The following is a 27,085-nucleotide window of genomic DNA, read 5'->3' as shown; positions in this document are numbered from 1 at the left end:
GGAGCCAATGTTAGCTCTGCTACAATATTTAGTGCTTAAAGGTCGAATTTGGGTCTGGTGATGGGTTTATGCCGAAAAGGAGCACGCAACAGTCTTTTCACCTTCTCTTCCTTCAATTTTCTCATAAACTCTTAGCCCTCTGTTTCTTTGTTCCTCGCCTTTCCCTATTCCCTTGCTTAATTCCTTTTTACCCCACTGCCTCTGTTTTATAGTTATAAACTCTGCATAACCCTTTTCTTTAGTTCCTGGGCATTTAACCTATGGACCCGCGCCCATATAACCTTCCTTCGTGACCATAGTCGTCGATTGCCACACCTTAATCTAACGGTCTTCGTCTTTCCCCCGCACGTTAAACATCGTATACTTTTCCTTCCTTCCGACCGTCTATCGTGCGATTCGATGGTATTCGCAAACCCCGATCGCGCGTTAACCCATGGAGGCGGTGGTTTTTGTCTGCCACGTGTCATAATTTAACTGCATCGTGCCCTACGGTACGAAAACCACCACAGCTTCTTAAGCAGTGTGGGGAAATTGCTTACCACCCGTCCTATACGTCCTCCCACTCGTTAACTTGTGCCCATCTCCACCGCCCGATAGCCGTTGGATCATTCCCGCCGCGATCCAATGACCATCGTTCATCCATTCCCATTTGCTCCCGATAGCCCTCTCAGATCCAATCTCCACTGTCCGTCCGAGCTATCCGACGACTGATACTCATTCTCAGACCCTCGTGCATTTGCCATATGGTTTCGGTGTTTTCGGCCTATCTTGTGCGCGCGAAGGAGAAAGCAAGCGATCATTCACCAAATACTCTCCGCAGTTAAAATCCTCAGCTACCGCATTCAACACAGTGTACCTCCGAAGGACGAAAAGGACGGCCTCAAGCAGATCAAGGTATTAATCAGTCATGGAGCATTGTACACATTACATTCCATATGCTCAGAAAAGGACAACCGAGCACCAGAAAAGGTCGATTTATTCATTAAGACCATTAGATTGTAGCAGACAAACTATCAGAAGAATTAATATGTGTGGGTGGTCCATTATGACCCCTCCTCGTGGAACTTAGCAAAGTGTTTTTGTAAACAAATTCTATGTATACCTAGAAGAAAGAGGTAATGAGGGACGAATTTTATTTTTGATGTAAGGTTCAACTTCTGGAGACTGTAACTACTGTGATACCTATAGCATCTGGTCTTCATTTTCAGCTAATGCAAGCTTCTTTTGCTGTTAATTGCTCACTTTCCACTTCTTCTTTGTTCCAAGTTGTGCCTGTTATGCACTTTTCATTTGCTCTTGATGTTTAGCATTAGAGGGGCTGTCATCCCACCTCTGTGTTAGAATCTAGTTAGTATTATTGAATGTGCATGTAGGTTTCTGTTGTTTTAATGCCAGAGAGTTGTCATCCTGTCTTTGCATTAGGAAATAGATTTATAGACCTCTTTACTAGTTGCAGCTAGCCATCACAGGGTCCTATGCATCTGCTGGTGTGATCAGTATTCTCCATCATCACATTTTCCTTAAACTGTGAGTAATTGGTGGTCTAAAGCCTTGTAGTCTGGGGATGTTCACCCATGTCTGGGGTTAAGCACAGTAGAAGTGGTTATCTAGATTGAATATGCAGCATTTCTTTCATTCATCCACCATTTTTCCAACATTTTTGTTGAGTTTGTAATGTTCCCGAGCATCTCTGATATACAACCTAGGAGGGTTTCTTGGGGTGATAACAAGCCCTAACTACCCGCCTTTCCCAAATTCCCATAGACCAAAGTTGCTCCACCGCCTTCCATACAACAACATTCACAGGCAGGCTTCAATAAATAACACTTGCTTTAAGATTCTTAGTGGTAGCAGTATCAGCACTAGTACTCTCTTACTCAGCCTACCTTTACTTACGTGCATGCTATCCACCTATTTTGGTTACCAGACTTTACTTAACGCTTCATCCTACTTAGTTTATGGATGGAGGGAGTACTGCTTGCCCTTACCAACCAATTGATTAATCCAAGAATGAATTTGGGGAGACATTATTTCTATGAACCCTTTACCCTACATTGTCTTTCTTTAATTTTACCTAGTTCACCAACCCACCTATAGAAGACCTTATCCAACCTTACTTATCACATGCCAGGAATACCTTACTTGTTAGGCACTCTTTCTATTCACTTTTACCTTACTTACATTACTTAAGTGTTATTGTTCCCACCTTCTTAACCAACAACCTATATTTAGCCTCACATAACCCACTTAGGAATGATTGGATGCCACCTCTTGTTTGAATAATGAATTCTTAGTCAGTTAGTGGTAAGTAGGTAGGTAAGGTAGTAGCACTATTGTTATTTAACCTTGTTAGCCTACTTGATTAATGGAAGTGGATGGGTTTCATAAGAAAGGAGGAATAACCCGACATGGGCGGATCCTTAGAAATGCCCTGTTCTTGAATTACTGCCCTAGAAATGATGAGATCAGATCATATTATGGAGTGGGGTTGGCACTTAACTTAACAACACTTGCCTTCCACTAGGAAGAGGAGGGTAGGCATGGCATGATGCTATGAACCCCCTACCTTGGCTCCACATAAGCTCTTGACCCACCTTAACACCTAGAACTATATCCCTATAAACTTGATGAATTAATGAAGTGGGGACTGCTTTCTATTTACCCTTATCTTATCAGGACTAAATTAACCAACCTTACCTTCCCTTTCATAATATGTAGATTTGAGTTGTGCCGTAAGTAATCTTCTTAAAGAATCTAAAAAGGAATCCCGAAAAGAATCCCAAATCCTAACCCAAGAAGAGAAGATAGGGCCTAAATCCTTCACTAAGATAGCTCAAGCAAGTGTTTTTGAAGTCTAGTGAATGTTGTATGGAAGGCAGTCCAACAACTCTATGGTAAGTTAGTACAATGTTGTAAGTTTGGGGCATAGGGGAGGTAAGGAGTAAGGTTGGTGAAGCAGGTGGGTTGTTGATAAGAGTAAAGGTAAAGGCGAGTGGGCAGAGTAAAGATCAATAACAATTTTCTAAGTGCCTAACCAAGCCTGTACAATATCTATCATTAGTCTTTTGGAAGTATTGAATCCATGAGGGCACAAGGATCCCACCCACAACTAGCTGGTTGTAGCTCGCAAACAAAAAGGTAATCCAGTAGGCATAGAAAGTTCATATGAATGTTGAAAGTGCCTTCCCTCGATCTCATAAGTTCTAGTTGTAGTTCCTAGGCAATTAAGAGTGAGTTGTATATCCAACATAATGTCCTTAAAGTAGGTGGGTAAATAGTCAAGTTGAAAGTGCCGAAGCAAGCAAGCCCTTCCAAGTCTACTTCCTTCCTAAATGAGGGGGGAAATGCAAGCGGGTAGTTGTTCATCAAACATAAGGTCTCTGTCAAGTAGGCATATAAAGGATAAATATGAATGCTCTAAGTGCCTAAGTAAGCTAGTCAAATCACTAAGTTTGGTGAGGCAATGAAAGTAAATAGAAAGGTTGGTAATAGTAGGTAGGTTAATCACACTTAAGTAAAGCAAGTAGGTAGAGTAAAGTTAATATATAGAAATGTTGTTCCCACCCAAGCAAGCCTGCCCATTTTTTCAATCTTAAAGTTGAGGTAAGTAAGCCGGTCTATAAAAGTTGGTTAATATGCCATGCCATCCAACCAGGTAGTTGGTAGCAATAGGCCTGACCAGAAACTATTGGTGTAGGAAAGTAAATACCAAAGTAGTAAGTGCCAACCCAAGTGCCCCATATATAATAATCCAGTATGAAATCCAAAAGGGTTGGATGTAAATACGATATTAAGTGGTATAAGTAGGTTGCACTGAAGTAATCCAATAGGCTAAATTCAATAGCAAAGCTCTAAGTGATGACCCCAATTTATATAATCTCAGTAGTCTAGCAGTATTTCCTAAAAGAGGTAGTTCCACCCACCCACAACTGAGTTTTCAAACATAAATTAATCTGATAGGTTGAGTAAAGTAAGACCACTGCAACAATTATTCTTCCCTAAGTCGGTAGGTAAGATCTAATAAGTAAGACATGAATCAATAGAAGAGGGTAGTGAAAATGATCCACTGATCCAAGCCGGTGGTAAACGAAATTCATCTAGTAGGTAGGCTGAAGCATTCCCTCCCAAGAAGAAGGGGTTTTATAGTGAGTGGGACCATATGTAAGTATCTAGGCCTGACCCCTCTCTAATAGATGGGGGACTTCTACTTGAGGGAATACATAGATGGATGTGCCCAAGGGTTGAGGGTGGAAGGTAAGCCCATAAAGAGAGCATAAGAGTTGTAAAGAGGTGAGTAAGAAGGCTACACTCCGCTGACTTCGTAACTCTGATAAGCCATTCTTAATGGTGGTAGCTACAAATATTAATGGATGACTGTCTAAGGAAATAAATACCATACCTTACTCCATATCTCTTCTGAAGGCCCAAGGGGGATCTCATGACCCGACGAAGGAGGGGACCTCACGATAATTTCAATAATGAATGGATGTTTTTCCTTTAAGTCTTGAATTTCACATCCTTCTAAACCCTTCTAAGGACTACTCTTCATGCAGGTAAGAGTTAACCCATATCGGTTCCAGGACTATAGCCATATTCTAATGATCATTATTGATAGGAAGTTTTAGAGTTGCTGTTGGAAAGTGCCTACACAAGTGCCTCGGAGAAGAGACCTTTTATTAGGGATGGGACCAAGGGAACGACTAGGCTTGGTACAAACTAGTAGAAGGTGGGTAGAATGGGTTTCGAGTGATAGCTTGATGTAAGATAAATCTCTCTTTGACTACCTCTATGACAAGATACCTTTTCGGTAGGAAAGGGAGGTTCTACTTGGTCAAATTTAGATGTAGAATCCATGTTTGATAAAACTGGGATTGGACCACCCCCTATCCCTACCTTGGCCCTATCTCCCAACTAATGGACTGCCTGTCACAAGCTGGACCACACTTTGAATAACTTAATTAGCCCACAAGTAATGCTTTGGTGTAAGAGGACTACCAAGCAAAGGGTAGGAACATGCTGGGTATAAGAGAGATACTAACCTAACAACTAGCTTTCTTACTGGCTAGAACTGTTGGTGGTAAGTCGAAGGAAGGTTTGGATGATGTCAATTCATCATGCCCCTTAAGCCTTGGGCGACACACGTGCTACAATGACCAGGACAAAGGGTCGCGACCCTCTAAGGGAAATCTAACCTCAAAAACCTGGCCTCAGTTTGGATTGTAGGTTGCAACTCACTTGCATAAAGCCATAATCGTTAGTAATCACTGGTTAGCCATACGAAAATGAATCCATTGCTAGGCCTTGTACACACCACCCATCACACTCTGGGAGTTGGACATGCCCCAATTCGTTACCTTAATTACAAGTATGGAGATGTCGAAGGCTAGGCTGGTGACTAGAGTGAAGTCGTAACAAGGTAGTTGTATCGGAAGGTGCAGATAGAACCTCCTTTTCAGGGAGAGCTAATGCTTTTTTTTCTTCTTCATTTGACACTACTTCTAGAAGGAAGCACATATGAGCCAAACTTATCAATGGAATTATTCTTTCAAGTCTCTATAGTGAAGTGAAACCATGAGATTATCATCCCAGGTCAGAAAAAGTTGATAGAATCCCATCTCCCATTTGCTTCCCCATGTTGCCACCCAAGCAGGGACATGGGGTGAAAAATAAGAGAGAGTTAGGGTTTCTCTTCTTCTGTTTTGGATATATTGAGGCCTCCATCCCCAGGAGACCTTCACAATGGGATATTAGCTTATTTGCTATATTGATTCTTCCAATATATTGGTCTTGGTGTAGGGGTAGGCCTCCATACCCAAAAGGCTTGCACGATGTGCTATTAGATCAGTGGTAGAGTGCGCCCTTGATAATCCTTTCTTTATGCCTAGGCTGTGAAGGTTGTCAGACACATGGATATGTCAATATGCTCATTAGTGCCTGACCCGAAGATGTGGATAATCCAAGGCACATTAGCATGGCGTACTCCTCATGTTTGTTTGAACCAGGGTTTAGAACTGAACTTATTCTCAAGAGGATAAATGGGGAAATTCAAGTGAGATCGAATGCATATCCAACTTTCTATTCATTTGTCTTAAAGAAACTACTCCCTAGATATATGAATAAAGAATTGTAAGATTTTGATATTTGACAGTTGGATCAAATTGGAAAAAGACCTAAAGTTAATGATTCATCAATAGGAAATGCTGACCCAATACCTAAGCAAAGGGCTACTGTAGTATTGATCAAGGATATTGTTGTAGATACTAGATGATGAAATGGATTCTGAAATCGATTCACATTCTCTACAAAACGCACCATCAATGATCCCGCAGGTACTGAGGCCATTAAAAGGACACTTAATAATTTGTTAGGTATTGTATGAAGTATTTGGAATATATGGAAAAAATATATTTGGGAAATATTTCCAAAGGAGTTGCAAATGGATTTTTTTGTTCACCAATCATTGACAGTTCTAGAACCACTAAACCATTTGTACATGCAATAGTACCTAATATTACTACTGGTAAAATATATGAAAGATCATTCGGCCAAGCGGGATCTCCATAATAATTATGTCCCATACCTTTAGTTAATTTAATCCTTAATATAGGATCATTTAGGTCAGGTTTCTTTATTATTGGGATAAGTATATCTTTATGGATCTATCCCCTGAAAGAATCAGACATGCCAATTTTGATCATCTGACTCCAACAATAACTGGAGGAAGTATATATAACTTCTTTTTCCCATGATGGAAGATGAATTGGAAGAATATGAACTAATCATTTTTATGATCATCCATCATTGTTCATTTTATTATTCCAATTAAATGCTCATTACTCAAGTAAGCTCACAAATTTGATCATGATTGATATGACTTTTGGATCATCTTAGTCCTTGTAATTTGTGTTTATCACCACGAATAGACCTCAAAATGTTTTTTGGCATACAAGGTATGGACTTGTTATTGGTCCGAATTCTCTCCTTCCTTAGATCCCTTCTTTCACTCCAATAATTGTCCCATCAAAATGGATGCATTTTCACACTATGAAAAGGATAAGTAAAGTCATATGGTGCAATTATTAAATATATGAAAATATTGCACCATTGTTCAGATCTCACAGAGTCCTTCTTGATTGGGATTCCATCATAGAAATAATTCTCTTGGAACAAAACAAATTGATCAATGTGTTTCCACCCAGGTGCTAAACTTCCTATTTCTAATAAAGAAATTGGGACATAGACACATTTTATTAGAAATATTTATGTGGTAGATTAGAGAAAGTATCTACATGGACTAATCAATAGCTCAAGTCACACACTCCCATAATCAATCTTCTCCGTCTGAGAATCTACTCCAATTATTTGTTTGTATTGGATGAATAATACTCCAAAATTGAAAGGAGAAATCTGAGGACCATATTTTCTATTTTCTATGGATTTTCCATTTTTGAATAAGAAATATTCCTGGAAATGATATATCATTGTCATTACTTAGAACAATAAGTTATGAATAGTTATTTTCAATATATCTTTCCTCTCTATAAAGGATCTGGAATATCCTGCTTATGGATCATGACAAACTGCATTGGCATAAATACAATAATAAGAAGAGGCAATATGAAAGTGTGTAAAGTATAAAAATGAGTCAAGATAGATTGACCCACACTAACAGTTCTACGTAATAATTTTACCAAAGTAGATCCTATTATAGGAATAGCCTTAGGCACACCTGTCACAATTTTCACTACCCAATAACCAATTTGATCCTAGGGAAAATAATAACCAGTTACACCGATAGATACGATCAACACAACCAAAATTACACCTATGACCCAAGTTAATTCACAGGGTTTTTTGAATCCACCTACGAGATAAACACGAAATTAGAGTATGTACACCTCTATAAATTTTAATAATTAAATCTTTGGGTGGTGTTGTGGCCAGCAACAACCCCCCCTCTTTCAATCTAGTATCAGCCACGATACTGAATGAATGGGGACCCTTAGTTAATTTTTAGGAAAAGCAAGGATTTCTTTTTGAAGTTACATTCATACGCTTAGAAAAAGTTTCTTGAATGTCTTAAGCCGAAGCCTGTGTTCATGAAAGAAAATCTTTAAGGTCGCACCACATAAGGATAAGAAACACCTTCATTTCCCTTCGAAAGACCAATATGCGCGCCACCCCAGTATTAATAACAACATCGCATCGCAACATACTAGCATCCATAAAGAAAAAGCTTACAAATCCACCGATTTGCGATATGGCGATCACGCGATCGCATATCGCAGAAATGAGGCAGGCGAAGTTTGGCAATCATTGAATTATTGCGATCTGCGATATTGCGATCGCTGCGATTTGCGATTGTGCGACATGCAAGGGTACATTGGCAAATCATAAAGCACCTTAGTACGAATCCTTGGGGCGCGTCACCCAAAGAAAAGCCACTTACTATAACCTGACTTGAAATTATGCGCTTTTAATGATAGTAATGAATTAGTTGTCAGTTATTAAGTGGAATAAAGACGCGTGCCTTGATGCGGATTTTCTTCACGTAAGGTGGCATATCTGATTATCTCTTGCATTTAAAACTCTCCCATCACCTTTCTGATCAGTCTTTCCATTTCACTCGTAACCTGCAGGAGCAAAGTGCGAAGGCAAATCATACAGAAGCGCAAAGTGAAATGGGAAAGAAGAACAAAGAACGGAAGCAATTCTCGATACAGGGGGTTGTCCATACAGCATGACTCCTAACTCATTGAGTCATTCGCACGACCGGAAACCAAAATAGCAACAGCAAAATCAGTTCGAAAGGAACCTGGGTTGTACTAAGTGCACGCACAGCGAACACACCCAGCTAGAGAAAGGTTTTCGAAAATATCTTCTAGACTGTCAGAAAGGGGTGCCAACTCTTGTCATTTCTAATTATCAAGCTCGAACAAAAGGAAAGGACAACCAGCCGACTCTTTCAGGGCGAACAGTGCATTGCTTACAGCACTAAGGAGCAGATACAGAAACGGTTAGAAATTAGATTTGATTTTTAGAAATAAATTTGCTTTTAGTAAAAGGGCGGTCATTTGAATCCGTTCCCTAAATTTGTGTAATTAAGATTAATTAGTTAGTAGTATTTAACCCTTCTCATGGCATTTGGAGAGGGGTCCAGAAATTTGTCAAAAACTTGTCCTCGGAACATGCACTTCTGCACCCTCAGAGGAGGTTTTGATGAATGGAAGGATCGAGATTTATTTATATTTGCATTTTAATGTCTGCTACTGATGTTGCACTACTGTACTCTTAGTAGATATTAGAACAAGTAGAGATAAATCGTTATTTCTTGAAGTCTGTGAGCTAAAATCAGTCATAAATGGTACTTTTATCTCTTGACGAATTTCTGCTTATATTCTTAGAGTGATATGCAGCTGATATTGTTTATATGTTAATGTATGAGCATATGGGTTATCATTTGGCACTTTTGTACGGTGGACTCATTTATTTATGCTTGACATATGAATGATTTATTTATGCGATATGTTGTTCACAACTGTTTTGTTTAACTTCTTATGCAGAATGGTTCATCTTAAATGGTTTATATTCTTGTGATAACTGAATGATCTTTATTACCAGTTATTATATGAAATATTTCTAAATCGCATAATGGAAAAGATATATCCCGGGTTAGTGTAGATTACATATGTTGTTTTCATTAGATTACTGTAGTTTAGAATCAGTTTGCGAGTTAGATTTAAATTAGTTTTAGAATGCTTCCAGAATCAACATAATCAAACTCTACACACACACACATCCCATGCATCGGGAAGTTGGTCCCGTTACCCCCAGTCGGACCCGCTACACCAAACGGGCACGGAGCCGCCAACCAGGTTCCCGACCGGGTGGGTATCCCCCTTGTTGTTGACCCGATTTCGGGGCCCTCAACATATTTGGCGCTAGAAGGAGGGCCTGAGCATATTGTCTGTTGGAATGTTTTAAATTAGAAATCTTGAAACAGGATGGCTGCTCACAGAATTCCTATTTGGAGTTGCATCCATGTTCCTGCCTCTTCCAACACTCCACCAGATGTGGTAAGGCTATTGTCTCAGGTAAAATTCAATGGTAAGAATAATTCTTCTGCATTCCACCATGCCCTGCAATTCATTCAAAGGGTTTCGAGTTCTGATATTCAGAAAATTGATGAAGGCGTTTTATGCAGGATTTTTACTCTTACATTCACAGCGGAAGCTAGAAAATGGTGCAGAAACCTCCCAGTTGCATCAATCCACAGCTGGGACCAATTCGTTAGGACTTTCATCTTGGAATTTGATTGCTATGAATACGACCAGGTCTATGATGAAATCGACTATCTACGAAAACAAGACGAACCCGTAAGGGATTTCAATATGCGATTTCATCTTAAATGTCTACAATATGACCTCGAGAACGAGCTCACAGATGAAGAATCTTCAGATTGTGACGAGTATTTCCTACCTCCTGTATCTGACCAAACAGAGATTAGCCTAGGAGTATTGCATGTTCTAGTACCAGAAAACAAAGACGAAAATACTGAAAGGGAAACTACCTTGGAACCAGAAGATGACTTTGACATAGAGTCAGACAATATCATTTCAAATCAACAAATGCTGATGCCAAGGTTAGATCCACCAACTGTTTCTCTTTCAAAAAATATCGGCACAAAAAGGTATGATCTAAAGCTCGATGCTTATAGTGAATCTAATGAACAAAATTTATTTGATGTTTTTAAATGCATTATTCCAGATTCGCATTTTTCTCTTTACCCCAATGTTTTTAGTGATGAAGATTTTCCCCCTCATAATATCAAGCATATCTCAACAGACACAGAGGATTATTCAAACAAATCATCATTGGGTTTTCAAAATAAAGAGACCACTTTAGCATAGCCTTTGATCAATATCAAACGAGAGCTGCCTGACCTCCCTTGTCTGAAAACATATAATGAAAAAGAGGAACCTAGGGAAAACTGTAAAGTCTTTCTTGATAGTTGCTTTGACAATTGTGATGATGTTGAGTTATCACAAGTAACTCATCTAGGGTCAGTTAATAAGGAACATCTTAGATCAGAAATTATTCCATCTGACCCTCATCTCAAAGCAAAAGCTCATTTGAATAATTCTACTATCCAAGACAATACTCCGATCTATGATTCATATCAAGAGGAAATCTCCATCCCTGTTTGCAATCATGACTTAGTTCCTGATTCACAAAACCTGGCCAGTTCTTGTGAAAAGCAAAAAGTTGCAAGTAACTCCCAGTTGTGCGATAACACTATTTGTATAAATACCCAATCATTTCTTTCTCACTTGCATTCATTTTGTACAAAATCGGATTTCTTTTTAAATTTTCAAATTTTTGATAAACTATATTTTAGCGATTTATATATGAGAACTTTCATTATCGCTAAAAGCTCAACGTCAACAAGCAACGGGTTACAAGCCATCGAAACTGAAAAACCCTTTTCACAATTTGACTCGTTATCCCTCCTATTGAAAAATCACCAATTCACATCAGAAATTCATCCTAATTTTTATGATCCAATAGGTACTCAGTTGGAAAAAACTTCTCATGAGAAAAGAAAATCAGACAGAATTCCAATTGAGGTTGTAGGTTCTTATTCCCTAGCCAACAATTTCGGTCCAAGGGAAATTCGGTTCTTTTTACTGATGCTTGAAAGATTCATACGGCTAGGAATAATAATGAATCGTTGGTTCCATTGGAAATATCATTTTACTTAGTTATTTCCTGTATATAGTTAGAATAGGAGTAGGAGTAATTTAGCTAGGTTGTTAGTTTCGCTTTCAATAATTGATAGGCAAAGTTATTTATATTCTCTACATGACCCTAGGGAATGTTTGCCTCTCTCAAGTAATGTTTGTTCTGGCTAAATGGCATTTGATGTTTACTAAAGACACCTTGTCTCTGTTAAAGATTTTGGACTTCGGCTCCTATGAACAACAAATCTTTTGAGAATTTGATCTTTATTATCGATAGAACTTTGACCCAGAAATGATGATAGTTTCAACTCCAAAAATTTAAATTAAAAGAAAGCTATCTCAGTGAAGGATTTGTCTTAGGTCAGCACAATGAAAGGTATCAATATTAAAATAAAGATTCTCTGTGAAAGCAGCCATTACCAAAAGTAGCCCTATCATTGTCGTCCAGAACTTTCTTAAGGAAAGAAAATTTGACTTCCTCCCTGCTAAAGGAAAACACAACATTCAGAGGAATGACCTAAAAGGATGCTATATCTCAAAGAATAAGAGGTCTCATCACGAGCCGACTTATCATGATCACAAATATTATAACTTGTTGACTTTGCCAAAACTGTCTACCAAAACAGGGCAATGACTCAAGATTGTTGCAATCAAAAGACAAGGGGTCTCATCACGAGCCAGCTTGCTCAGCAAAAGTGTAAATCAGGTGAATGACTGTGTCATAATTTGGCCACCAAACCAAGACATTGTTCTTTAGAGAATAAAAAAAAAAAAAAAGCATCAAGAAAGGGATTCTTTCTGAAAAAGTTGTAAATAACCTAAGGCAGGATAAAGGATCATTCCTGGATAATAGGTAACCCTGTCGAGGCTATGGACGCCTGCTGGCAGCAGTGGCTCTACCTGCGACAAAGGAGCATATTTAAGAAGGACTGATACATAGAGAACACTTTATTTTTATGTTTTACAAGACCAAGTAATGACTGATTTAAATTCAAATACAATCTGGCGATGCAAGTAATTGAGCTAGAATGGAGCTGAAACAAAACATCATTGACGCTTTGAAGTATCATTTGCTTTTATCTTTTTATAATAAAGTTCAAATTTCCTGAGAAATTTTTTTTTTAGAAGTTTGAAAACATCAATAGAAAAAGAGCAGAGATAACTGGTTCTCCCAAGTGAATCGCCAATTGTTGTGGCCAGCAACAACCCCCCCTCTTTCAATCTAGTATCAGCCACGATACTGAATGAATGGGGACCCTTAGTTAATTTTTAGGAAAAGCAAGGATTTCTTTTTGAAGTTACAACCATACGCTTAGAAAAAGTTTCTTGAATGTCTTAAGCCGAAGCCTGTGTTCATGAAAGCAAATCTTTAAGGTCGCACCACATAAGGATAAGAAACACCTTCATTTCCCTTCTAAAGACCAATATGCGCGCCACCCCAGTATTAATAACAACATCGCATCGCAACATACTAGCATCCATAAAGAAAAAGCTTACAAATCCACCGATTTGCGATATTGCGATCGCGCGATCGCATATCGCAGAAATGAGGCAGGCGAAGTTTGGCAATCATTGAATTATTGCGATCTGCGATATTGCGATCGCTGCGATTTGCGATTGCGCGACATGCAAGGGTACGTTGGCAAATCATAAAGCACCTTAGTACGAATCCTTGGGGCGCGTCACCCAAAGAAAAGCCACTTACTATAACCTGACTTGAAATTATGCGCTTTTAATGATAGTAATGAATTAGTTGTCAGTTATTAAGTGGAATAAAGACGCGTTCCTTGATGCGGATTTGCTTCACGTAAGGTGGCATATCTGATTATCTCTTGCATTTAAAACTCTCCCATCACCTTTCTGATCAGTCTTTCCATTTCACTCGTAACCTGCAGGAGCAAAGTGCGAAGGCAAATCAGACAGAAGCGCAAAGCGAAATGGGAAAGAAGAACAAAGAACGAAAGCGATTCTCGATACAGGGGGTTGTCCATACAGCGTGACTCCTAACTCATTGAGTCATTCGCACGACCGATAACCGAAATAGCAACAACAAAATCAGTTCAAAAGGAACCTGGGTTGTACTAAGTGCACGCACAGCGAACACACCCAGCTAGAGAAAGGTTTTCGAAAATATCTTCTAGTCTGTCAGAAAGGGGTGCCAGCTCTTGTCATTTCTAATTATCAAGCTCGAACAAAAGGAAAGGACAACCAGCCGACTCTTTCAGGTCGAATAGTGCATTTCTTACAGCACTAAGGAGCAGATACAGAAACGGTTAGAAATTAGATTTGATTTTTAGAAATAAATTTGCTTTTAGTAAAAGGGCGGTCATTTGAAGTCGTTCCCTAAATTTGTGTAATTAAGATTAATTAGTTAGTAGTATTTAACCCTTCTCATGGCATTTGGAGAGGGGTCCAGAAATTTGTCAAAAAACTTGTCCTCAGAACATGCACTTCTACACCCTCAGAGGAGGTTTTGATGAATGGAAGGATCGAGATTTATTTATATTTGCATTTTAATGTCTGCTACTGATGTTGCACTACTGTACTCTTAGTAGATATTAGAACAAGTAGAGATAAATCGTTATTTCTTGAAGTCTGTGAGCTAAAATCAGTCATAAATGGTACTTTTATCTCTTGACGAATTTCTGCTTATATTCTTAGAGTGATATGCAGCTGATATTGTTTATATGTTAATGCATGAGCATATGGGTTATCATTTGGCACTTTTGTACGATGGACTCATTTATTTATGCTTGACATATGAATGATTTATTTATGCGATATGTTGTTCACAACTGTTTTGTTTAACTTCTTATGCAGAATGGTTCATCTTAAATGGTTTATATTCTTGTGATAATTGAATGATCTTTATTACCAGTTATTATATGAAATCTTTCTAAATCGCATAATGGAAAAGATATATCCCGGGTTAGTGTAGATTACATATGTTGTTTTCATTAGATTACTGTAGTTTAGAATCAGTTTGCGAGTTGGATTTAAATTAGTTTTAGAATGCTTCTAGAATCAACATAATCAAACTCTACACACACACACATCCCATGCATCGGGAAGCTGGTCCCGTTACCCCCAGTCGGACCCGCTACACCAAACGGGCACGGAGCCGCCAACCAGGTTCCCGACCGGGTGGGTATCCCCCTTGTTGTTGACCCGATTTCGGGGCCCTCAACAGGTGGGAAAGCATATTATTTATGGAAGAAACAAAATGATTTCATACATTAATTTGATTTCTAACTTAACAATAACTTTAAAATTAAATTATTTTGTTTATTATTATTATTATAATAAAATAAAATTGAATTATTTTATCTTTCCAACCATTATTCCTTCCATTAAAGTGTGATGGCCAAGACCTTCATTTTGTTAAAGACAGGTTCTTCAATACCATCTCTACCCAAAAAATTCTCATGGTTACATGGTTAGAGAGGGTTTCACTTGCTTTCCTTTTATTTCAAATCCTATATTTTAGATAATTTTATTTGGTATCTTTAATTGTAATAATAATAAATCATTTTTAATTTAATATATATATATATATATATATATATATATATATATATATATATATATATATATATATATATAGATATATAGAGAGAGAGAGAGAGAGAGAGATGTATATATAGATATATATATATATATATATCTAGGGAGAGAGAGAGAGAGAGAGATAATTTCAAAATAATTTCCAATAACACTCATGTCTCTATTATTGCCTTATCATTGACCAAAAAAATATCCCTAATAAAATTGTATTATTATAAAATTGTGGCATAAGATGCCAAGGTTGAATATGTAGAAAATTTTGAAACCATCCATCACATGGTAATATATATATATATGAACGAGAAAATGAATAAGAAATTTCTTTGAGAGTGATTCTCCTACTTTTCTTCTGTAATATATTCTTTCTACACTTTTTTGCAAAAAGTTGTTTTTTCTTTTTTTCCTTCTCTACAGCGTTTATTTTCTTTTTGTAATTTCTAGTTTCTCATTGAGTAGGTACATGCACAGTTTGTGGCAATCTAAACATGGAAAAACACAATTTATTAAGATGATTAAAGATAGTTCTACAATGAATTTTAGTATGGTATAAAACTATGAAATGTAAAAAAATAAATTAGTTTTGGGCTGACCCGAGATAATGCTACCCAATCAAAGTAATTAAAAGAAAATAATAGATTAGACATCTAATCTATGTGTGAAGGGGATTTAACCTCCACTTCAACTTCAAAGTAAACCGAAAGCCTAAAGCAATTATTTTACAACAAGAAATATGAACAAAAAATATGAAATAGTTCCAAATACAATTTTACAATTTCAGAGTAGAAAATAGATGAATGGCAATCCGAAAAAGGATAATTTCCTAACCTACCAACTATGCTTCTTCTTATTGATCTATAAATGAATGATTTATAGCCCACTCGCTACACCAACATGGATACTTTATAGAATTTTATTTATGAACGATGTTTCTTGCCCTATACAATTACTTCTATAGTTGCTAGACATATAATACACCAACCAATTGCCCACTATTCTCCAATGTAAAGGCATATAATATGGAAACCAATGGCCCACTATTCTCCAATGTAACTACACATAATTACTAGTTAGAAACACAATGGAAATGAGTAAGGAAATTAGCAACATTTTTTTTCCTCAAAACCCTAAAGAAGGTAATCCCATGTGAAATCAAGTATTTTAGATTTAACCCAAAGAGGTTTCAATATAATAAAGAATCTATAAATTCCTATCCATGTCCAATAAATTTATGATTGTTTAGTGATTCCTTTAACAACTAAATTGTTTAAATTGTCAAATTGGTGTCTGAGATCCCCTTGTTTGTGGAACAAGGGATTTGACTAATAAAATATACATAGATGTACATACTCTAACTACTTTTAAGTTAAACTTTTAATCTCTCGAAAGAAACAAATGTTATAATAATTAGATCCACTGTGTGTGTGTGTGTGTGTGTGTATACTTATACTTTAAATTTATCTCAAATATATCTTTAAATCTATGTGTAAGTTTCAATTTTATTATTGCAATATGAATAATCATTGTCATTTAATTTAAAATTATAATTTAATAAATGATTAAATTAATATCTTAAAAAAATATTAATAAAACTAAGAATTTTAAATTATAAACATGTAGATTGGAATTGCAATTGGGTCCTGAATGGAAATGTCTGTAAACATGTATTGATGGTTGAAATGTCGGTGAGTAACATTATTTTGGGTGAAAATGTGCTACCTAATGTCACTAATATTATTATAGAAATGCCTAAAATTTTATTTGATTTTAATGAAACACGTATATTAGGCCCAAAAATCCAAATAGAGCTTCCACCATGCTTTGATTCTCCTCCCAATCTAAATTATCATAATGAAACAAGTATTCATGATTTAGAGAATTTCTCATATAATGTTAAATCAACCAATGTACAACTAGATAGTGCATTCTCTAAAGATGATGAGATGAAACGTGTTAAGTCATCAACTTATGAGAAATTGACATCCATAATACCTACAAATTTGGAAGAGCCATATGCATTGAAAAACTTAGACAAAGCACGCCAAGAATAGAACATAATGTTTTTTAGCACTATAACTCCATCCAAGATCGCTACCAAGAGAAAACATAGTTTCTTGAGCCCAGTCAATAAGAAAAGGCATCGTGGTCGCAATTCAAAATCAAGGAAAGATAAACTACAATTTGAAAGGGTTGGATGAGTTCATGCAAAAACAAAGGCATGGATGAACAATTGGAGTTATATTCTGAAAAACAAAGAAATGTGGACCATATGTCTCAGTTAGTGCAACATTCTGTTATACATAAAATTGGTATGGAATTTGATACTATGCATTCTTTTACGTGAAATATGATATATTATCATTTTCAATGCATTTGCGTAATTATATGAACCTTTTTATTGTTATAGTCAAGGGACCCACATCTCACAATGTTCCAACTTGTCGACTTTGATTAAATTATGAGCATGTTGCTGAAAAAAACTCTAGCATTGGGAACACTACTCTAGCCATTAGCATCCCAATTTCCTCCCTGAGGGTTCTTCCCCCTGTTGTACAACTAATGGGGATGTATCGTCATCCACACCCACCACCTTTTTCCTTCATAAATTCTTCCATGCCTATAACCACCTCCCCAAAACCTTCCTAATGGCCACCCATACTCTTTAGTCATCCACCCTTCTCATTGTTTCAATCATCCACCCTTAACATTAATATTTCTCCCCTAGGGTGATCCGCTGCCCTAGGGTGATTCCCACTATCGTACAACTGATGGGGGTGTATCACCACCCATACCCACTACCTTTTTCCTATTTCACTTCCACCATGCCTTTATCCATCACCCCTGAAACATGCCTATATCCATCACCAAGTGCACCACCATCTACCTAAGAAGGGCAGTCTTCTCCATTGCCTTAGATCTTCACAGTAAGAATGGGTAGTTGATCAAAATATTACCATGAATTAATGAAATTGATTCTATGCATTTTAGTTTTTACAACTAATTGATTATTCTAAATTTTGCAGCAACATCAATTTTGAAATGCACTTGAGAGTTCCAAGAGTTGTGAGGTGACTTATAGACCCATTTTCTAGATCAGTCATGATGTCATTTATGGGTATGAGCTTCCATTAGCTATGTTGGGAATGAAGTTCCATTTTGTAAAAAGAAAAATGTATAGTTGGACCAATTTTGAATACAAATACATAAATTTGGACTTGTGTATATAACTAAGTCTTCATTGAATTTTAAATTCATGATGTGGATTTGATTTTATATTCTATCAATGTTAAATTACTTTTGATGAATGCAGTTAAAATGGATTTATATTTTTTATTTACAAATTTTTAAGTTTGCAATTAAATTTAGTTTTATATTTATATCTTACTCGATGTTGCATGCATGGATGAACATATCATTACCTTTGAACTTTGCTTAGTTATAATAATAGATGTATCATGTACATGAAGAGAGAATATATATATATATATATATATATATATATATATATATATATATATATATATATATATATATATATATATATATATATATATATATATATATATATATATATATATATATATATATATATATATATATATGTCCATGATATTATTGTATTTTCTTTGACATGATTGATCCAAAATATAGGTTTAGTATTTTACAACCAATTATGTTTGTTTGTTTTTTTTCTTAGATACTTTCTTAAATACAATACAATGGGATCCTATTTAAGAGAGAAAGTGAGATGAAGGGGGAATAGAGTGGGGGAGACAGACATAGAGGTGGGGGAGACAAGGAGAGAGAGTAAGGAAGAGAGAGATGAGGGGGGGGAGGAGGAGAGAGGGAGGGAGAGAGACGGATTTGGAGGGGGAAAGAGAGGGAGGTAAGAACAAGGATATTGAGAGTTAGAAGTGGAGAGAGAGAGAGAGAGAGAGTGACAACAGAGATATGAAGATGGAATGAGGGAGAGAGGAGACGAGGGAAGAGAGAGAAAAGGAGAAGATAGAGATAGGGAAATGAGGGGAAGAGAGAGACAGAGGGGCATAGATATGGAGGGGGGAGAGAAGGGGAGAGTGAGAAGGAGAGAGAGTGTGTGTGTGATGGGGGGAGAGACAGAGGGTGGTGGGAGAGAAAGGGAGAGAGGACTTGAGCGAGTGGAGAGAGGGGGGGAGAGAGAGATGGAGTTGGAAGGGGAAGAAAGAAATAGAAAGAGAAAGGTGGAGAGGAAGAGGAAGTGACAAGGGAGAGATGGAGAGACAGTGAGGGAGAGAGGAGAGCAAGAGGGAAGAGAGAGGGGAGATATAGAGGGAGATAAGGGGAAGAGAGAGAGAGAGAGAGAGAGAGGGAGAGAGAGAGAGAGAGAGAGAGAGAGAGGGAGGGAGAGATAGATATATAGAGAGAGAGAGTGTGTATGTTTTGGGGGTGAGAAGGAGAGACAAGAGGATATAGAGATATAGATGGAGGGGGGAGAGAGGGTAGAAGAAAGAGACAAAGAAAGGGAGGGAGGAAGAGAGATAGATATGGGTGGGGGAGAGAGAGAGGAGGGGGGGGGGGGGGGGGGGGCAGGTGGGGGGAGAGAAAAAGAGAGAGAGAGAGAGAGATGGGTGGGAGAGAGAGTGTGTGTATGTTTGGGGGTTAATATATAGAGAAAATGGGAGATAGAGATATAGATGGAGAGGAAGAGGGAGAGATAGATATGGAGAGGGAGAGAGTGTATGTTTGCGGGATGATATAGAGAGATAATAAGGAGAGACAGAGGGAGATAGAGATATAGATGGAGGGGGCGAGAGGAAAGATGAGAGAGACAAAGAGAGGAAGGGATGAAGAGAGATAGATATGGAGAGAGAGAGAGAGAGAGAGAGAGAGAGAGAGAGAGAGAGAGAGAGAGCTTGACATGTGTTTAGGGGGCTGAGATAGAGAGACAAATAAGGAGAGATGGAGGGAGGTATAGATATAAATGGCAAGGGGGGAGAGGGAAGAAGAGAAAGATAGAGAAAGGGAGGGAGAGGCAGAGAGAGAGATGAGGGAGATACGGAGGGGGAGAGAGATAAGGAGAGAGGGAGGGAGATAAAAATGGAAGGTGGAGAGAGAGGGAAGAAGAAAGAGACACGGAGAGACAAATATAGACATAGAAGTTAGATCTAGAAAGTCATGAATATTTTGTTTTTTCACTAAAATAGATGTATTGATTTCAATATAGTTGTTTACTTCTAATCCTATTTGATTGTTTGCACTAGATGCATTGATTTTGATGTAGATGCCGATTTCTAATCCTATTTAATACCTTACACTAGATGCATTGATTTCAGTGTAGATGTTGATTTCTACTCCTATTTGATTGCTTGCACTGGATGCATTGGTTTCAGTGTAGATATTGATTTCTAATTCTCTTTGATTGCTTGCACTAGATGCATTGATTTTAGTGTAGATGTCAACTTCTAATCCTATTTAATACCTTACACTAGATGCATTGATTTCAGTGTTTATGTTTATTTCTAGTCCTATTTGATTGCTTGCAGTAGATGCTTTTTGGATGAATTGGTTTCAGTATAGATATTGAATTCTAGTCATATTTGATTGTTTGCACTAGATGAATTGATTTTAGTGTAGATGTTGATTTCTAATCCTATTTGATTGTTTTCATTAGATGCATTGATTTCAATGTAGATGTTTATTTCTGATTTGATGCAACTAGATGTATGATGTACATTAATTTCAATGTAATCAGATTAATAGTGTGCATTTATTTCATTGTAAGCACATATTTACCCCCTCCACCTATATCTCTATCTCCCATTGTATCTCCTTCTTTATCTCTTTATATCACCCCTCAAACATACACACTCTCTTTCCATATCTATCTCTCTCTCTCTCTCCCTCTCTTTTCCCCTCCCTTTCTCTCTCTCTTCCCCTTCTCTCTCTCTCTCTAACAATTATCTCTCCATATATCTATTCCTTCTTCCCTCCCTGTCTTTGCCTCTCTCTTCTTCCTTCTCTCCCCCCCCCCATCTATATCTCTATCTCTCCTTGTCTCTCCTTCTCACCCACAAAACATACACACTTTCTCTCAATGTAAGCACATAAAAGTTATTCATGATGTGCATTCACTTCTATGTTACAGTAATTCAACCATAAATACAATATTTAATTTTTCATCCTAAATAAAATGGCCACTTACCTGAAATGTTTTCTTCTTGAAACTATAAACTATTTGTAATTTGTTGCATTCTTATTATTCCCATTTTGCATCATTCAACATTGCTAATCACTTTACATTCAAATGAAGTAATAGAAAATAAATAATAGGTGTGACAATAAGAAAAATATAAGAAAATAGTTTCAGATTGATCACAATAAAGATTGTTTGTAATTGACTATATTCTTATTATTCACATTTTCTATCATTCAACATTGTTACAATGTCACTTTGCACTCAAAAAATTTATTTCATCATTCAAGTTACTAATAGTCTCTCTCATCTGAACAAAATGAGGTAACTAAGAAAATTTAAAATTGAATTGACCAAATTAATCTTAGACATAATTAGAATATTTAAAATGATAAAAATAATTAGATGTTTAACAAATTTTGTATGACCACACACGACTAAAACCAGCCTAGATCCATCTTAACCCCAAATCTATCAAGCGCCGAGAGGGATCAAATATCTCAAGGTGTAAACCTTTCCTCAAGTTTTGCACTAAAAAAAGGGGTTTGCACCTCGAGAGGTTTGATCCCTCTGTGCGCTTGATAGTTCCAAGATTAAGATGGATCTAGGTTGATTTATACATTTAAAAACATTTTTAAACAACATAATTAAACATTAGAGAATTTACAATCTTACCCAACATTATCACCCAACTAAAAAATATACATTCCCATCAAATTTTAAGTCAAATTACAAGTCAATCTATCAATCTGACCAACATTGTTCCTTATCTTTAAATTTTAATGTTTAAATAAATTTAAACAATTATACATTGGCATCAAAAGCATTTTAGTTTGCAACTTTTTGAACTTGAATTAATTGCTTTTGGAATGCATTGCCTGTTAAATATCATAATCCCACTGAGGGAAAATAAAGCCGAGGCTGATAATGTGATTATATATGGTACTATATGCAAGTAAGACAATAGAGGATAATGAAATGGATAACATTTGAAATTTTTCTCTAGAACAGTTTTAGACTCATAATCTGCACACTAGACTAGAACATAATATTCTCTTCACCTCTCACAACATATTTTCACCATACATAAACAAATCTAATATTAATATTAGACTCACAAAGTTCACAACCTCATTACACTAAGAATTGTGGGAAAGTTTTTCAGGTAAATTTAAAGCATACTTTCACAATCCTACCAATAAAAATGTATACAACTTAGATGGGTGGGAGGGAATATTATTTTTGCTTCCTGTTAGATGAAAACAAAATTAAATGTGTCTCATGGGGATACTGAATTCAATGAATTCAATTGGAAGAAACGAAGTTGTAACATTAAATGAAATCTCGATTCTTCAGTGAGGCTGACTTCATTTTAATTGGGCTAGTAATTACACATGCAACTAAAAAATTGCATCATAAAATAAATGGTTACAATCAAATACTCCATGACATTAATTCTTCATGATTACAGAAAAATAGTCCACAAAGATAATCCATTTTGATAACAAAATATGAACTATTGCAGACGAAAATGTAATCCAAAAAAATACAAACAAAAGCGTAAGATGGGACACATATCTTCATAATAATAGTTACTTGATCCTTGACATGGTAATAATAATAATAATAAAGTACAAATTAATTTTGCACAAAGTTACATTTAAGATAATGAGGCAAAGCGACTACACATAAAAAAACATGGCCATAAACGAGAATGCGACATCGTTTTAACCCTATTGATCATGTGAAAAACTCGTTTGAGAGGTCGCTATAAGAACAACTTTGCAACTTACATAACATAAATCTACAACATTGGAAACCTAATGCTTAATACCCAATTTTCTCTCTACCCAAAAACAAAGAGAGCCTTCATGGCCACACCTCCAAATCTTTATCTCACATTGCTACTTCTCAGAAGGCTTTTAGGCAACCAACCTCTTCTGCCTTAGCCACATCTTTGCATGAATCCATTGACCCAAGGTGCCTTGTTTAGAAGCAATTTGTTGCTTAGTCATAATGGTGAATGCCCACCCAAACACATATAGTGAATAGAAAGGGCAAGAGCGATTCATTTTTCTTGTTGCTTCCTATTCACATGAAATTACATTGTAGTTTGCAAAAGTTACGCTCTTTTTCTTGTTGCTTCCTATTCACATGAAATTACATTGTAGTTTGCAAAAGTTGAGTAAGAAACTTAAAACCCAACTCACTTGCAAATTGAAGATGAGAATAGGAAGATGACACACATGCCTTGCTTCAGATGCAGATAAACAAGCTAGAGTAACACTCGATATTCAATCAATATTTTCTCAATACCAAAGCATGTGAGCCCAAATGTAATAGCTTCATTCTTTTCCCAAATCCCTCTAGCTTTCTACTTCAAATTTCTAATCAAACAAAATATGGCAGGGCGGGTTTAGAAATTCAAAATTTGAATTCGAATGAGCACCATTATGTGGTGACTTGACAATGACGTGATAGCCAAATCCTCAACGAAATCCACATAGTACATGTTCATGCCCATGCATGATGTTTGATGGCATGCACACCTACCCGAAGGAGGATGATCCTATCAGCACATCACACCTTAGCAAACGACATGGAAATCCATTGGGCGCACTGAAGGGTCGATTATAGGCTCGTTATTTGTTGTTGTATCAAAAGTATGATTGGTACTGACGATAACAGGACTCTTTATAGGGTAACTCGCAGGGTTGGAATTTCAATACAAGGTGGACCTGCTTTCAGAGTTTGATGGAATATTTTGATGGTACAACAAATCCTTTAAATATATTTGATGGGAAAGAAAAAAATATGTAATGTTTCATAAGAAAATGGCACATGCACTCTATGATTGATTACCTGTTGTGTTGTGTATACGCTAGATTCTTATCTATTAAGAAAATCATGTATTTTTTTGGAGGTGTGAATATCTAAAGTCCAGGGGACGCTGCCTCCCGAGATTTTCCTGGCGTGGATGGACAATAGGATGGTGCACTGTGAGTGTAGGTTGGAGGGAATTTTAATCCTAACGATTTATAACTTTGTTTTTATTTTTTTAATAATTTAATACCCAATGTTTTGATGTTATTTTCTAATTATGTGTGGAATAATTACATAAATTTGATATATAAATAACAAGTTTTAAATTTGTTTTTTTTATTGGTTGACGTTTTCTAAACATTATATGTTATGTTTTGGAGTTTTTTGTGATTTATTTTTTCCTAAATTTTGATTTTTGTTGTTTAAAATCAGTTTTTGATTATATATATGGATTTAGCACCATCAAAAACCTTTGGGGTACACACTCTCATTGTGAAGAGTTCATAACTTAAACTTGCGATTTCAGAAAATCTCTACCATATTTTGGACAAATTAGACTAGAAAATATAACAAATAGACTACGACTTATTTAGAAAACCATTTTCACACCCAAAATTACGCTTACATTAGATTAATCACAAATATAAATACATCAAACATTGATTGAAGATAGTAATTCTATCTTAACCACACAATCAATTAGTTGAGTAAATCTCTCAACCAAACACTAAACTAGGAACTAAATATCTCAATTCCAACTAATTAACAATTAACCAACAATTACATTTAAGATGAGGAATCTCATTCAATGTGCACAAGACAAGTAAGAGTTAAATTTCCAAGTCCCTCCCTTAACGAGTTCTTGTCTTGATCTTCTTGTCTGCAATGTCTTCATTAGCTTCTTTAAACATCTTCGAAACCTCATAGAGCCAACTCCATCATGTTGTCTCATAACCCTCGTAAAGGTGTAGTTGGAAAAATGGATTTCCGATTTTCACTCTCGAATTGCCGAACCACGGATCTCCCAAAGTCAATTACTGAACAAAGTCTCAAATTGTCACATAACCTCATGAGAATACCATTCCCACATTTTCAACAAATGAGAGATCTTTCCCTAGATCCACAATTGCCAAACTATCTGGACAACCATCCATATTGAGTTTTACACCACTCAATATCTTAAAATAATTGCTTCAGACACAATCAATCACGTGTTTGCAATAACTGAACTACTTGTCATTCTATGAATGATCTCTCATCCACCGAGATACATGGATACCAACTGTTGTACTCGCCAATTATTTAGGGAAACTATCTAGATACAAAATGTATCTAGAGTTAGTTTTACAAAATGAGCTTCATCTATTTTTAGAAATTATTCATCATATAAAATTTCTCATCAAACAAAATAAATGATAACTATATATATCACCAAACGTAGCTCCTCTAACAACCTTCAATCATATTGAACAGTACATTAATTTCTTGAAGAAGTTGACCACCTTGTGTTGCACTTATAATTTGTCTAAGTCAATTACATCATTGGAGAAGGCTTTTCCAGGGCATATATACCCAGGCTACAATGACAAGACAACATCCATCCTTGAACTATATGAACTTACTGGGGTAGTTGTTGATGTATCATAATATGAATCATGACATCACAATTACGATATGGTTGAAGTCAACATGGCATAGTTATGAGATAAATTTTCTGCAATGTGGGCCCTTCGTATTTGGAGAATCCAATCAATTGTCACTAACATGTATGGTGGCACAAAATGCCAGTGCTACCACCAGACCCAATCACAGTCTCGTGAAATTCATTAACCCATCAGGATTGTAGAAGGAACCCAGATTCACCTACATGGCTAGCATTAGGCTTCCTCGCATCACACTATATTTCCTGCACAACAGATCACGTTGACATATCAGTTCACATTTCTCCTTTTCACAACAATATTGTGCAAGTCATGTAAGTAATGGCCACCATGGTGCCACACTTGGTCATGTCATCACCCCTCCCAACAACGTGTGATGAATTGGCATATTCATGATGGTTGTCACACTTTCGCCCATTATTTCTTCCGCTGCATCAATCCATTGTATTTACTCCATGCAAAACTCACAAAGGATGACATAGCTTCAAACATAATCCTAATCCATCCACTGCTAACAACATAACGTACATCGCACTACACAACAATCAATTCCATCACACCTACACACATATTTAAAATATATATTTTACTATCACTCACATATTTCACAGAGATACACAGACCCTTTCTTAAGGGATTTAACCCGGAGTAAGGGGCTTTGATACCAATTTAGTAAACTATTTCAACAGCCAAAACTTCTCTTACATTAGATTAATCACAAATATAAATACATCAAACATTGGTTGAAGATAGTAATTCTATCTTAACCACACAATCAATTAGTTGAGTAAACCTCTCAACCAAACACTAAATTAGGAACTAAATATCTCAGTTCCAACTAATTAACAATTAACCAACAATTACATTTAAGATGAGGAATCTTATTCAATGTGCACAAGACAAGTAAGAGTTAAATCTCCTAGTATTTGGCATAATTTAATACTTTAGATTTTTAGTAATCTTTTGGATATTATTTTTTTCATTATTGATAGAAATAATTAAATAAATTTGATATTAATACTTATTATATATTAATTTATTTTTAATTTAAATTTTATTTTTTATTAAATTAATGTACAAAGTATAAGTATACAAATATAATAAACCAGACACTTGTATAATTTCAC

The sequence above is a fragment of the Pinus tabuliformis genome, chromosome 2_2 (assembly GCF_031772625.1).
Source record: "Pinus tabuliformis cultivar Carrire ecotype Pingquan chromosome 2_2, CPIR1, whole genome shotgun sequence".
Taxonomy (NCBI): domain Eukaryota; kingdom Viridiplantae; phylum Streptophyta; class Pinopsida; order Pinales; family Pinaceae; genus Pinus; species Pinus tabuliformis.
Note: the sequence above shows the minus strand (reverse complement) of the source record.